This window comes from Lissotriton helveticus, chromosome 11 (genome assembly GCF_964261635.1).
Source record: "Lissotriton helveticus chromosome 11, aLisHel1.1, whole genome shotgun sequence".
Taxonomy (NCBI): Eukaryota; Metazoa; Chordata; class Amphibia; order Caudata; family Salamandridae; genus Lissotriton; species Lissotriton helveticus.
In genome coordinates, this window is record NC_136072.1 from 186101641 (window position 1) to 186115452 (window position 13812).

Sequence of the window (13812 nt, forward strand, 5' to 3'; positions counted from 1 at the left end):
TTTTGGAGCTTGCTGGCGTCCCATCTGCTCTTAAGAACCTTTTCCAAGCCAGCCTGATAGTCTGCGAGCAGCCCATCTAGTTCTTTTTGTAGGCGGGATTTAGTACTGGATTGATTAACTGAGGCGGCCTGAAGTTCTGACTCCTTTAGTTTAATTTTACTAAGCTCTTCTTCTTTCTTCTTTTTACTCATCTTGTTCTTCCCGATTGACAAAGTGGTCAACATACCTTGTAAGAAGGCTTTATATGTGTCCCAGACCACTTGCTGGGTGGCTGCGCCGCTGTTGTTTTTAAAAAAGTCTTCAGTCAGAGTTATCAGTTCCATTCTCGTTTCCTCCTCTTGTAACAAAGCTCTATCCAGAGTCCATCTCCTTTGCTGTTCTTTCACTTTAAAATTAATTACTAATTCCACTGTCGAATGGTCCGACAGAATAGCTGGGGTATATGCGGTAGAATCCACGGAGGCAAGTAACGACTGATCGATAAGGAAGAAATCAATTCTAGTATGGTGGCCATGTCTACGACTATAAAAAGAGAAGTCCCTCTTTATGCTGTTTCTAACTCTCCAGACATCTATCAGGTTATAATCCTTAACTATATTCCTAAGCTCCCTCCGGGATTTTGCTGGGGGCATAAATTTAACCCTGGAAGTACGATCTAGCCTATCATCAAAAATCAAATTAAAATCGCCCCCTAGAATAACAGGCCCTGAATAGTCTAAAAGAGTTGCTCTAAGTTTCAGGAGTGCCCCCGGCAGATCTTGATTGGGGCCATAGTAAACAGCACATACAAGGGAAATACTCTGACACTGTAGCGATGCCACCAACCACCTTCCCGACTGATCAGTTTCGTATTTAACAACCCTGATACCTGCATTGGCTCTAATCAAAATTGCCCCCTCTCGTATTTCCATTCTGGTTGGAACATAGGATGTCCTGAACCCACCTACACTTTCCCAACCCAACCTCACACTCCTGTCTCTCTAAGTGAATCTCTTCTAACAAGCAAACCTGAGCCCCTGTGTTAAATAAATATTCTTTAACCCTTGAAAGTTTCCTTCTCTTAGGCCGTTCACGTTCCAACTGATGAACTTAATTTTATTATTCATGTTGGCCATACTGACTGCATACCCAAAACCTGCTCCCTTCCATATCCAATGTGTTCTTCAATAAGTATATGAGAATTTTTTTTCCCCCTTTTTTCCCCCACCACCCTAAGTGCCACCCCCCCTGAGGAACCCCTCCCATACCTACTCTGGCGATCCTGTCGCCTATTGGGGCTCCTGTGATCCGACCTGGGTCACTCCCACTGGTTACTGTAGAAAAGAAAAGGGCACCATATGCACCTATATACAGGATGCATAGCTTTATCGTAACTAATAAACTACCGATAAAAAAAAAAAAAAAAACTTTTTTTAAAACTTTTTTTCTCCTTTGGAATGTGTGTATATGAATATGTTCATTATTATCTATTCTATTCCCCTTTTTTCCCTTCTTTTCCCCATTTTTCCTTTCCTTTCCTCCCCTTCCTTTCCCTGTTTCCATTATTCGTTTTCCTAAACTTCCCTTAAATACTTTCAGTATTTACTTTCAGACGAACATCTCCTCTCCTACTCTTCGATCTCTCTTTAACTTCCACTAGGAAGAACCACCTCACTGGTTCTACTACGGATTCTCTCTCATTAAAGTCATGAAGGAATCGACTTCATGTGGCAACATGAAGTTGTGGGTTTTATTTCTCCAGACGACTTTAAGAAAAGCAGGAAATGTCATTCGAACCTGGGCTCCGAGACTCCTTAGATCTGGCATTCTGTTTCCCAACTCCCACTGCCTTTGCGCTGTGGCCTTCCCTACGTCAGATCTAATCAGGTATTTAGTCGAATCCACCTGGAGAGTTGTGTCAGATAGTGCTCTACTCAAGATTAGCTCCTTCACTGTATAGGTGAGGAAATTCACCAGGATTTTCCTAGGAGCCTTCCTCTTCTTGTGAAGCCTGTAGGGATCCCTGTGGGCTCTCTGAATTTCAGCCTCGAGATTAATGTCCAGCCTGTCCTTTAATATCCCCTCTCTAAGAAGGTTACAAATGAATAGTTTAACTTCCCCCTTCTCGGCTCCCTCAGGAATCTTTAGAAATTTCAAATTATTCCTTCTGGAATGTATCTCGAGCCTTTCGATATCCATTTGGAGGTCTTTATTTTGCGCTCTAAGAGCCTCTAAGTCTATCTCATGGCGCTGGGAAGCCCCCGTAAGCAGGGACACTTCCTCTTCCAGTGCTCCAGTACGCTTAGACACTTCATCCAGTTTGGCCTCTAAATTTGCACATTGTTCATGTATATTTTTCTGATTTGCCTCGGATATTTAAAATTTTGACAGTAAGTCCTCCTTCATGGTGAGTAGTAAAGATTCTAATTGTGAGAGGCTAGGTCCCGCTGAGCTGTCCATTGTCACCTGTGGAGCCTCCTCGTTTACAGGTGGAACCCTTTCTGTTGCCAAATCTTGACCGAAAACAGAGCAGCTATTGGTTAGAGGTATCGCCCCCCACACCGTATCGGCGGAGGTTTGCGCACCCGAAGTTTGACCCTTAGATGGTTTAACCACATGTTGTATATGACTCAAAGAACCCTTTGGTGTAGACTTTGATGTAGGCTTTGGTGTAGAATTAGAAGGGGGGATATAGAGGGTGAGTTACCTCCCTTGTGGTCCATAACCTGCCCCAATATTTTAAAATACGATTTTAGCGAGGGAGTTGGTTTACATCGGAGAGACAAGTTCTTCTGCATCCTCTGTTTAGGCTCCCCAGATCCCGCTTTTAAGCTTTTCCCTTTCTTCTCCCTTTTCCGCCCCTTAGGTGAAGAAGCGACTATCCCAACTTCAGACTGGGCACCCCCTGCTTGTAAACCCACCTTACACAGCTCTGAGTTTGATCTGAGCTGATATCTGTTCCTGATGCCCCCTACTCTAGGGGCGGCAGAGGCGTTGGAGGCTTTGGAGACCGGGGATATTCTTTCAGGTTCCTTACAGTTTCTCTCTGGTGCATGCGAGGGGCCCCCTCCTATCTCAAACTGAGCTGAATATAGTGAACTTGAAAATTGTGGGATATCTGAGCCCATCCCCTTTAATGGTTAATAGTTAAACTCCCCAAGACCCCCCGAGACACAGCTTCCCCCTGTCTTTGTTGTCTTTAAAGGGCGCGCTCCTGCAAAAACGCGGTAATTAGCCCTAGCAAGCACCAGTCTAACACTGTCCCAAATTTTAGCGCGACCAAAAAGCCTGCTCCCGTGCTTCCACCTAAGGTCTTGCGCTTGCGCTTGTACTCGTGCAGAAACTGGCATATATACCTCACTTGTAGCCTCAATTGTGGTCTCGACTGTATCCTTAATTGAAATACTGCTGCACCCCCCCTGACACTCTCACCACGGTTCCAGGGTGTTGGCTGCGTTGACTGCTGACTACACACACCATCGAGACGAAAAGCTTCTGCAGGTTTCTGTGAACATCTGTGATCCTGACGTCCGGCGCTCAGAGCAGGCGAGGAGTCAGGAGAGGGAGGCAGGCGGGGCCAGCCGTGGGTGCAGAGCCGGGGCCAGGGCTGTGAAGCAGGTCAGCAACCACGGAAAAGGGAAAAAGAAAACAAAAATGCCGGTTGTTTTAGAAACGAGGAATCGTGCATTTGGTGGTGTTATAATCACCCACTCACCGCAAAAGATGCCTCCATGAACCGCATACAGTCCGCATTTTCACCGTGAAAGATCACAGGTCGGGTCAGGTCGGAGCTCCCGCGGACGGCGTCAGCCCTCCGCCATGTTCCTCTGGACACGCCCCTCCCAAAAAAAAAAAACGATGATGGCGGAGTGTTGAGCCTGGCGCTTGGCCGGAGGTGTGCGTGGACTTGCGCCTGGCTGGCGGTGTGCGTGGTTTGGCCCTTGGCTGGCGGTGTGCGTGGACTGGCTCTTGGCTAGCAGTATGATTGGACTGGCGCTTGGCTGGTGGTGTGCGTGGATTGGCGCTTGGTTGGCAGTGGTGTGGATTGGCGTTTGGCTGGCGGTGTGCGTGGATTGGCGCTTGGCTGGCGGTGTGCGTGGACTAGTGCTTGGATTGGATGGTGGTGTGCGTGGACTGGCAATTGGCTAGCGGTGTGCGTGGATTGGCGCTTGGCTGGCAGTGTGTGTGGATTGGCACTTGGCTGGCAGTGTGCGTGGACTGGCGCTTGGCTTGCCGTGTGCGTGGATTGGCACTTGGCTGGTGGTGTGTGTGGACTAGTGCTTGGATGGTGGTGTGCGTGGACTAGTGCTTGGATGGTGGTGTGCGTGGACTGGTGCTCGGCTGGCGGTGTGTGAGTCGTGACTTGCTGCTGGTCACTACACACACTGCTAGCTGAGTGCCACTCCACGCAATCCATCAGTTTGTGTAGTTGCTGTGTCAGGAATGTGGGCGTGTGAAAGTGATGTGCCCTTGAATGGCGCTGTCTGCTGGTGTGAGTGTTGAAATGTGATGGGCCCGCGGCTGGCGGTGTGAATGTTTTGTATGTGTCACATGTGTGAAAGGTGTATGAATGGCCTGTAAAGAGGTTGGTGCCTTGTCATGGCTTTACAGCTCACGAGCTGTGAGTCAATGGTTCAGTTTCTTCTCCTTTCAATTATTAACAGTGCATTTATTTTTTTTGAAATGACTTGCTAATACAATTGTATATACTGAACCATCACTCACCCTTGTGCCAAATCCAACCAGTATGTGTGTGTGTTTGAGGATTAGATGGCGGTGCAGTAATATTTGTCTTTCTGAAGCAGAGTGTACCTGGGACCTTTTTGTGAATGTTGTAATGTGTTGGTTTTGTGAATGGTCTTGTGTGTATCAGGTATGAAAGGTGCGTGAATGGTCTGTAAAACGGTTGATGCCTTGTCGTGGCTTTACAGCTCACGAGCTGCGAGTCACTGGTGCGGTTTTTGTGCATTTAATTATTGACAGTGCATTTAATTTTTGCGAAATCTCTTGTTAATAAAATTTTATGTACTGAACCATCACTCGCCCTCATGCCAAATCCAACCAGTATGTGTGTGTGTTTGAGGAATAGATAGCTGTGCTGGAATCTTTGTCTTTTGAGTCTCTCTGTCAAGGTGTACATTCCATCTAAGAATAACCTACCAAATGTAGATATTATTGTTAACCTATGGGAGTACATGGTGATGTCTCTCTTGTGAATTCCAACAATTTATTTTATCCACAATGTCCTGCAAACGTAAAAATGTCTGTAACATTTTCCATGCAATATTGTGCCAAAAATTTCACGCTGCCGAAATAAACACATAATTATGTCAAAACAATTTGGTTTTGCAAGGGAGGTCACCTGGGTTTTTGGCCCCGTGCTCAACGGCCATCTAGGGAAACCTACCAATCCCACACATTTCTAAAAACTAGACACCCGGGGGCTTACAAGGAGGTATGGTTTGCGTGGATCCCCCAACATTCCTTTACCCAGAATCCCTTGCAAACCTCAATTTTAGCTGAAAAAATCAGTTTTTTCACACATGTTTGTGTGGGAAAGTGTGGCTTCACTGGGCTCACACAAATTTCCTACCACCCAGCATTCCCTCAGGTCTCTTGATAAAAATGGTTCTTCACTTGTGTGGGAGGCGCAAGTACCCGCGACAGGCAAGGGCCCCAAACGTAGTGAGGCGACATCAAAATTGCCTATCTCAAAACCACCTGCTTTTGCAATGGGGGTCATCTGGATTTTTGTCCCCGTGCTCAGCGGCCATCTAGGGAAACCTACCAAGCCCACACATTTCTGAAAACTAGATACCCGGAGGCTTCAAAGGAGGTGCAGCTTGTGTGGATCCCCCAACGTTTCCTTACCCAGAATCCCTTGCAAACCTCAATTTTAGCTAAATAAATCTGTTTTTTCTCACATTTTTGTGTGGGAAAGTGTTGCATCACCAGGCTCACACAAATTTCCTACCAGCCAGCGTTCCCCCAGGTCTCCCGATAAAAATGGTACCTCACTTGTGTTGGAGGCGCAAGTAACCGCGACAGGCAAGGGCCCAAAACTTTTTGTGATAGGCAATGTTGATGTTGCCTCAAAACGTGATTCCGATTTCAAAATCACAAAGATGGGAGATGGGGGAAGCCGAAAGATTAAGCTCTGTTTACATTGCGTGTTATTTAGCGATACTGGTGTGCTCAAACACGTAGAAGGATGAATATGAAATGTTAAACGTGCACAACAACTGTGAAGAAATACATTCAAAGATGGCGCTTAAGAATATGCATGTTTCTTTTTGTCCTTCGTGTGCTGTAATAGTGATTAAGATGACGTACAAACATGGTGTCTCCCAGTGCCCGGGGTGAAACACTGACAAGGGAGCACTTTCGAAACGCATCTGTTTGAAATAAACCCACTGCTGTGTTGAAGATTAAACCCCGTGTGTGCTGGTATCCTGTTTTTGACAAGAGAAACGGTTTCCTGGAGCTGGAGATATTTTGCGGAGCACCGCTGCATCGAGGCACCCGCCCGCTGAGTGACCCGTATTTCAGGTGTACGTCACTGACCATGTCATGAATGATGTAATATGTGACATCATCAGCAGTGGATTGCGGGCGCGCGAGATATAGTTAGTACAACTAACTATATCAGAGGAATTTTAATGAATTTGTACGAGCGAAATGTCCAGCTAATTATAACACCTCTAAAACCTATGTTTTTTTCAGTGAATTTCTAAGGTTTTTTAAATGCTAATTCCTAACTTTATCAGGCCTGAAACCTTGTTTTTTTCAGTGAATTTCAATGTTTTTAAAAATGCTAATTCCTAACTATATCAGGCCTGAAACCCTTGGTTTTTTGCAGTGAATTTCGAAGGTTTTGTAAATGACAATTTTTAAATGTATTAATTGTTATTTTGTTTTGTATACTGATTTACTACATTTTTAAAACTATTTATTTTTAGATACTTTATTTTTTAAATTGCATTATAATTACATTATCCATTACATTAAAAAATATACTTTCTCAGAATGAATTACTTTAGTTTAAATACTTTGCAAATAGGCAATAGACTTTTAAGAACAGTAGTTACCGTTATTGCAATGGGCAACACAATTTCAAACACAATGCAACAGTGACCTCAATGTGAATTTCTAGTTAAATGCAATTAGTTACTTTATGGATTACTTTTCTAAGTACAGCACTGGATCCTAGATTCAGTCCTTGGACATCTCCTGTAAACGGTTGAGTAAAAGTGTTTTAGTTACAGTAGTGATTTTTAAGGAATATTATTGTATTTTAAAAGTTGACACTTCGAAATTTTCTCACATAGAATCACCAATGTTATCCTATAGCAGAAAATTCCTTTAGCAGGTAAGTAGTGGTATCGTCACTTTTTCTTACTCAGTGGTGGATCCTGGATCCAGCACTGGTGCATCTCCTGTAAACAGTTGAAAGAATGCGTTTAAGTCATACAGGCGATTTTTTAGGAATATTTTCAGTTTTTGAAAATAGACACTTCGAATTTTTCCAAGTGAAACCAGTCAATGTTACCCTATGGAAGGAAATTCACTTACCAAGTAAGTAGTGTTATCGTCACCTTTTCTTACTCAGTGGTGGATCCTGGATCCAGCACTGCTGCATCTCCTGTAAACAATTGAAAGAATGCGTTTTAGTCATACAGGCAATTTTTTGGGAATATTTTTAGTTTGTGAAAATAGACACTTCGAAACTTTTCTGGTGAAAACCAGACAATGGATTCCTATGGAAGGAAATACAGGTTACTGGTAAGTATGGTTAGAATTACTTTTCAGGGTCAGTGCTAGGCTAAAAGATGCAGCACTGGGTTCTCTTGTGCTAACAGGTGAGTACATCGCAATTCATAGTTCGGCTAATTTTAGAGGAATATTTGTACGTTTCAAAAATCAACACTTAGAAACTTTTCTGGTGAAAACCACACAATGGATTCCTATGGAAGGATATACAAGTTACTGATAACTACGCCTAGAATTACTATTGAGGGCCAGCGCTGGGCTAAAAGATGCAGCACTGGGTTCTCTTGTGCTAACAGGTGATTAAATCGCAATTCGTAGTTCGGCTGATTTCAGAGGAATATTTGTTGCTGGGAGGAATATATTGTTTGTAATATTTCTCAAAAGTGTTTAATGAATGCTCTTTTTAAAAAAAATGTCAAAATTGAAAAATAAAACAAATTAATTCAAAACCAAGAAAGTGGTTAAGAGAGACTTGTTTAATTTGAGTCCTCTATCTGAATTTTCTAAGACAGTGGCAGTACTGGCAGTCGGATTCGTTTTTTGTTATATTGGCGTGGCCTTGCTGCGTATATGCCAAACCCTCTTTTGGTAAGGGGCTAAAAGATGCAGCACTGGGTTCTCTCCTGATAACAGGTGAGTAAATCGGAATTTGTAGTTCGCCTGATTTTAGAGGAGTATTTGTACATTTCAAAAATAGACACTTAGGGGTAGATGTATCAAGAAAACCTTTTGCGATTCTTTATTTGCGATGTTTTGCGATTCGCAAATATAGATTTGCAAAATGCGATGTATGTAGTTGTTTGCGAATAATATGCGATTTCCTAAAAATCGCAAATTATTCTGCGAATAATTTGCAATTTATTAAATTGCGAAATTCGCAAATTAAGAAATCGCAAAAACAGGAATCAGCCAATGCAGGAACAGGGTGATGACATCACAATCAGGAAGTGTGGGTGATAACCTACACCTGTTTGCCTGAGCCATACCCAGTGGCAGTTGGAAGACTGTTTTGGAGCTGAGCAGACCTGTTTTGCTTGTCATGGAACCTGAAAACACACAGGAGAGATTGTCAGGAGAGAAGAGGAAGAGGAAGCACAAGTTCTCTGAAAAAGAACAGGAGATTTAATTGAGGAGATGGCTTGCAACCATGAGTTGCTATTTGGAAAACAAGCACTGAAAGTGCCAGAGGCACGTAAGAGGAAAATTTGGTTGGACATCTAGCAGAAGGTAAATTCAGTTGGAGTGACAACATGTACCATCGAGGAGTTGCGCAAAAGATGGTATGATATGCGCCTCCGGTCCAAGGAAAAACTAGGAGCAAGTTTGACGGAGTCCAGCAAGACAGGAGGTGGAACATCTACCGCTGAGCAGCCAACTCCACATGAGGAGCTTGTTGAGGCCACTCTCTTGCCTGAGAGTGTGAGTGGTGTTGCGCAGATTGACAGCTCTGAGCCTTCACAAACAGCAGAAGGTAAGATGCATGTTTGTTTGTAAGTGAAGTTGTGGGACATGCATGTGCTTTAAGTTACTACAAATACACAGTGGGATTTTCTTAAGACCAGGTACACGGAGTCCCAGACAGTGCGCAATGCATTATGGGAGTTGTAGTTACATTTCAACATGTTATTTTTTTACAAAATGGAAAAACAGAATGACATTGTGTTTTTTAAATGTAGATTGAAATACACTACAAAATATGTTTTATCAAAGTAGGAACACTTTATTAAGCTCATAAAGTAATACAGACAACAAACTCATATGTCTCTATCTACATCCACAGCACAGGCAGGACATTCCAGGGAGGAAAGTGATGGCAATCAATCGCCTCATCAAGATGTTTGTGCTGTTGAAGACAGTATAAGTGATGACATTGAGTCCACTCCCATTGTCATGAAAAAAAAGTACACATGTACTCTCTGCCTCCTTTCCAAGATGATGACATTGAAGCTGGTGGTGCGAGTGAGAGTGTACAGGGAACAGTTGTTCCTCCAGTACCTGTAGAGCAATCACAGGCACAGAGAAGGTCACGTGCATATACTATGGAAAGGTCAAGGAGCAGCAGAGGTGGACAAGAGGACAATCCTACTGTATTTGCAGGATTAGAACAGGACATGTTACATGTGCAGGGCCAACAGCACAAGGCCCTACGCTCTATAAACAGGCAGCTGTGCAAATTAAACAAGCATAATGCAGGCATGGGAGATGGGATGAGAGCAATGGCTTCATCAATGGATAGACTATGTTTGGCCCTTGAACGCACTAAGGAATCACGCAACAGGGCAGCTCACCGTGCCCATGTCAGGATGCATGGCTTCACCAAAGCAATAAACAGATTGTGCACTGTTACTTCTAATTTTACACGGCGTAGTATTACTATGCAGAGAGAGGTCAGTGAGTGCACAAAGAGTGTAGCCAAAGGTTTAGACAAAGTAACATCTGCTGTTGAACTACTCCAGACAGCAAACTCTGGCGCAAGTGCACTGTTTGAAGCAGCTGACACTGAGGAAACCTCCAGTAGGAGTAGCAGTAATCCCACTCCTACATCAGATGTAACACAGCACAGGAGTGGAAGGAATGCCGGACATTCTTCATCCAATAGAAGCATGGAATCTGTGCAGCGCTCTACTCAAAGCCGGCAGCGCAAAAAATGACTTTTTTCATATCTTGAATTTTGTTACTACTCATTTACCCTTGTAGCTTTGCCTGTGCATTAACAGGTCATGTAGCACTACATTAGTAGCCTCAATGTTTGGGAATTAAAAACATTCAATACTGAAACCACATACATGTTTGGGATTCATTGTCTTACCTAAAAGTAATTGCGTGTTATCTCACTACCTCTCTGACGTCCAGCAGCAGCTCCTACTCCTGCTGTAGCTCTTCTAGGTGGAGGTATTTCATCATCATCAGATGTATCTGAGTCACTCATTTCAATTTCAGTCCCTTTTCACATGGCCATGTTATGTAACATGGCAAAGCTATTTACAATTTTACAGCACTTTGCAGGATTGTATTGTAAAGCACCACCACTTTTGTGAATGCGACGAAAACGGCTTTTCAAAATTCCAAAAGTCCTTTCAATGACACCACGGGTTCAACGGTGTGCCTTATTATATCTCCTTTCATGTACATTTGATTGATTCAAATATGGTGTCAGAATGAAATCACGCACAGCATAGGCACTGTCACCTGCATGATGAGAAAGAAAGAATGAGTGTGTGTTTCACATCAAAGGAAAATTATTGTTAGTAAGAATGTGAAATAGTGGTACATTTACCTAGTAGATAACCCTCTCCAAACTAGCCAGCACTCAAACGTTTATGTAGTCCACTATGCCGAAAGATATAGGAATCATGAGTGCTCCCTGGGTACTGAGCCACATTATCAGTGATAATGCACTTTGCATTGCACACCATTTGAATGTTGATGGAATGATAACATTTTCTATTTCTGTACACATATTCTGTGGCAGCCGGTGGAGTGATGGCAATATGGGTTCCATCTATGCAACCAATCACATGTGGAAAACGTGCGATTTGATAAAAATCCAGTTTAGTCTCTTGTATGGCTTGTTGGGTGTTGGAGAGGTAGATGTGATGTTGTAGCCTGTTCATCATTGCATCCAGAAAAACTTTAAAAAAGCGTGACAGGGCACTCTGAGACACCCCTCCAACCTCTGCAATGACCCTTTGAAAAGTACAAGAATCCAAAAGGTGCAGTGAGCACAACACCTGCACATGCATAGGAATTGATTGGGTCCTGGCTGTTTGGTGTTCCAGAAAGTGTTTCAATTTATCAATGAGGTCCAAAATGGTGTGTGGGTCAAGTCTGTACTTTTCAAAGATGTCCTCTTCTGTCTGCTGGAACAGCGTAATGTGCAGTCTGAAGATTCTCTCCTGCCTCTGTCTCCTCTGGGCAAGGGCTTGGATACGCAGCCTCCTAGCTATCAGGTAAAGTCCCGCCATTTTGAAAGTTAAAATTGCATTGTGGGTTTCTTTTATACTTTCAAATTGGTTACCACCTGCATGTAGTTAGTCTTAATTGCGATTTCTTAATTTGCGAATTTCATGTTTTCGCAATTTGCGAATTTTTCAGACATCTCTTTGCGATTTCTTATTTTGCGATTTCTTGTTTGCGAAATTCGCTAATGTTAAACCATGCCAAATAAGAAATCGCAAAGAAATTCGCAGAATTTGTACTTTCGCAAATTAAGCAATCGCAAAAATAGCAAATACTTATTTTGCGACGCGATTTCTTACATATATCTCATATTTCTATTTTTTAGTCGCAAACGATGTTTTTTTGGGATTCGCAGCGTTTGTGACTAGAAAATAGCTTGATACATCTACCCCTTCGAAACTTTTTTGTTGAAAACCACACAATGGATTCCTATGGAAGGGAATACAAATTACTGGTAAGTACGCTTAGAATTTTTATTTCAGGGTCAGTGCTGGGCTAAAAGATGCAATAAACAAATCCGACTGCCAGTACTGCCATTGTCTTAGAAAATTCACATAGAGGCCTCAAATTGAACAATTCTCTCTTAACCACTTTCTTGGTTTTGAATTGATCTGTTTTATTTTTCAAGTTTTACCATTTTTTGAAAAAGAGCATTCATTAAACACTTTCGAGAACCATTGCAAACAATATATTCCTCCCTGCAACAAACTTCTCATTGGTAGAAGAATTGTTCAGCACACAATTATAAAAAATCTTTGTTCAACATTCTCACTCCCATACTTACGTGAAGTGTAGCATTCAAACTTGTGACTGACTCATTCTCACATTCAGACATACATCATATCTGCATTCACACAAAACCAACCCTTCGATATCTAAACAAACCCTTATGATAGAAATATATACAAATATTCAATGGAAACACTTCGTTGGAAAATTTAAGAATCGAAAAAAATCACACTAGGCCATCAAAGATTAGACGTCTAAACTAGGGGGGCTGTTTGTACTTTGTAAGAGTACTACAATACCCAGAACTTTTAGCGGATTAAGACAGGAAATGAGCAAGAAGGGCTCGCGATAAGACGCAGTCTATTCACGGGTAAACAAATCACAGATGCAAATGAATGCATCAAGAAAGCTCCCCGCTGTTTAAATAAGGTAAGCACGACTTTGATGCAATGAGAGGGTATATATGGGTGGACCGCTATTTTCTGATGGACTGAGGACAATCACTGTAAATACGGTTCCATCACAGACATAGTTCCATATGCGACCTTCGAGGCAGCATTCATAATGCATTTGAACATCCTGCTAAAAACTTAATGAAAAAAGCTCTCATGAGGCACAGCCACACATTTGTAATCCCATAGTTTATTTCATCAAATTATTCATCACGGAGTTGGAAATACGTAGCTACAACAGAAATTCAAGCCTATAAGTTGTTGAGCTTCATTTGCTAGCCCGAAAAAGTCATCAAAACATTTATAAAATGCCTGTACCAATTCATTTTTTCAAAACAAACCAGAAACATTAAAAGCATTTTTACAACGCACGTTTCTTAAATTTTTTAGAAAGTCGGCCAGCGAATATAAAGAGAGAAGCGCCAACAAAAAGACTATACGAAGAAAACAGGTATGAAAATTAAAATATAACCTTTTAAATCGAGGCAAAATGAAACTAAGGCATTGAGTAAGTACAATTCTTTTGAGTTTCTAGCATACCACTACACCAAAAACTGGGATCAGATCATCTGGGCGCTTGGCGCCAGAACAACGTTTTCCAAGTAAGCAATCTTGATTCAGAGAATACGTGCATGACATTCCGACCTCTAATTAGAGACAGTGACACGTTTATTTAATTTCTGTTTACAGACCAGACTGTGGATGAGAGTCTGTTTTGATTTCTATGACAAGGTAAGAAGCCTTTAGCTGCAGTCCCTTATAGACATTGGAGAAAAAGAATCTAACAGGCATATAGTAAGATTTTGTCAATCATGTTTTTCAGATATTCGGTCCTGAGGAGAATCCCTCAGATTGAGGGATTCAAAACGCGTCGACCATCATACTCTTGGCCAATCAAGCTAAATAGCTTGTGGAAAGATTT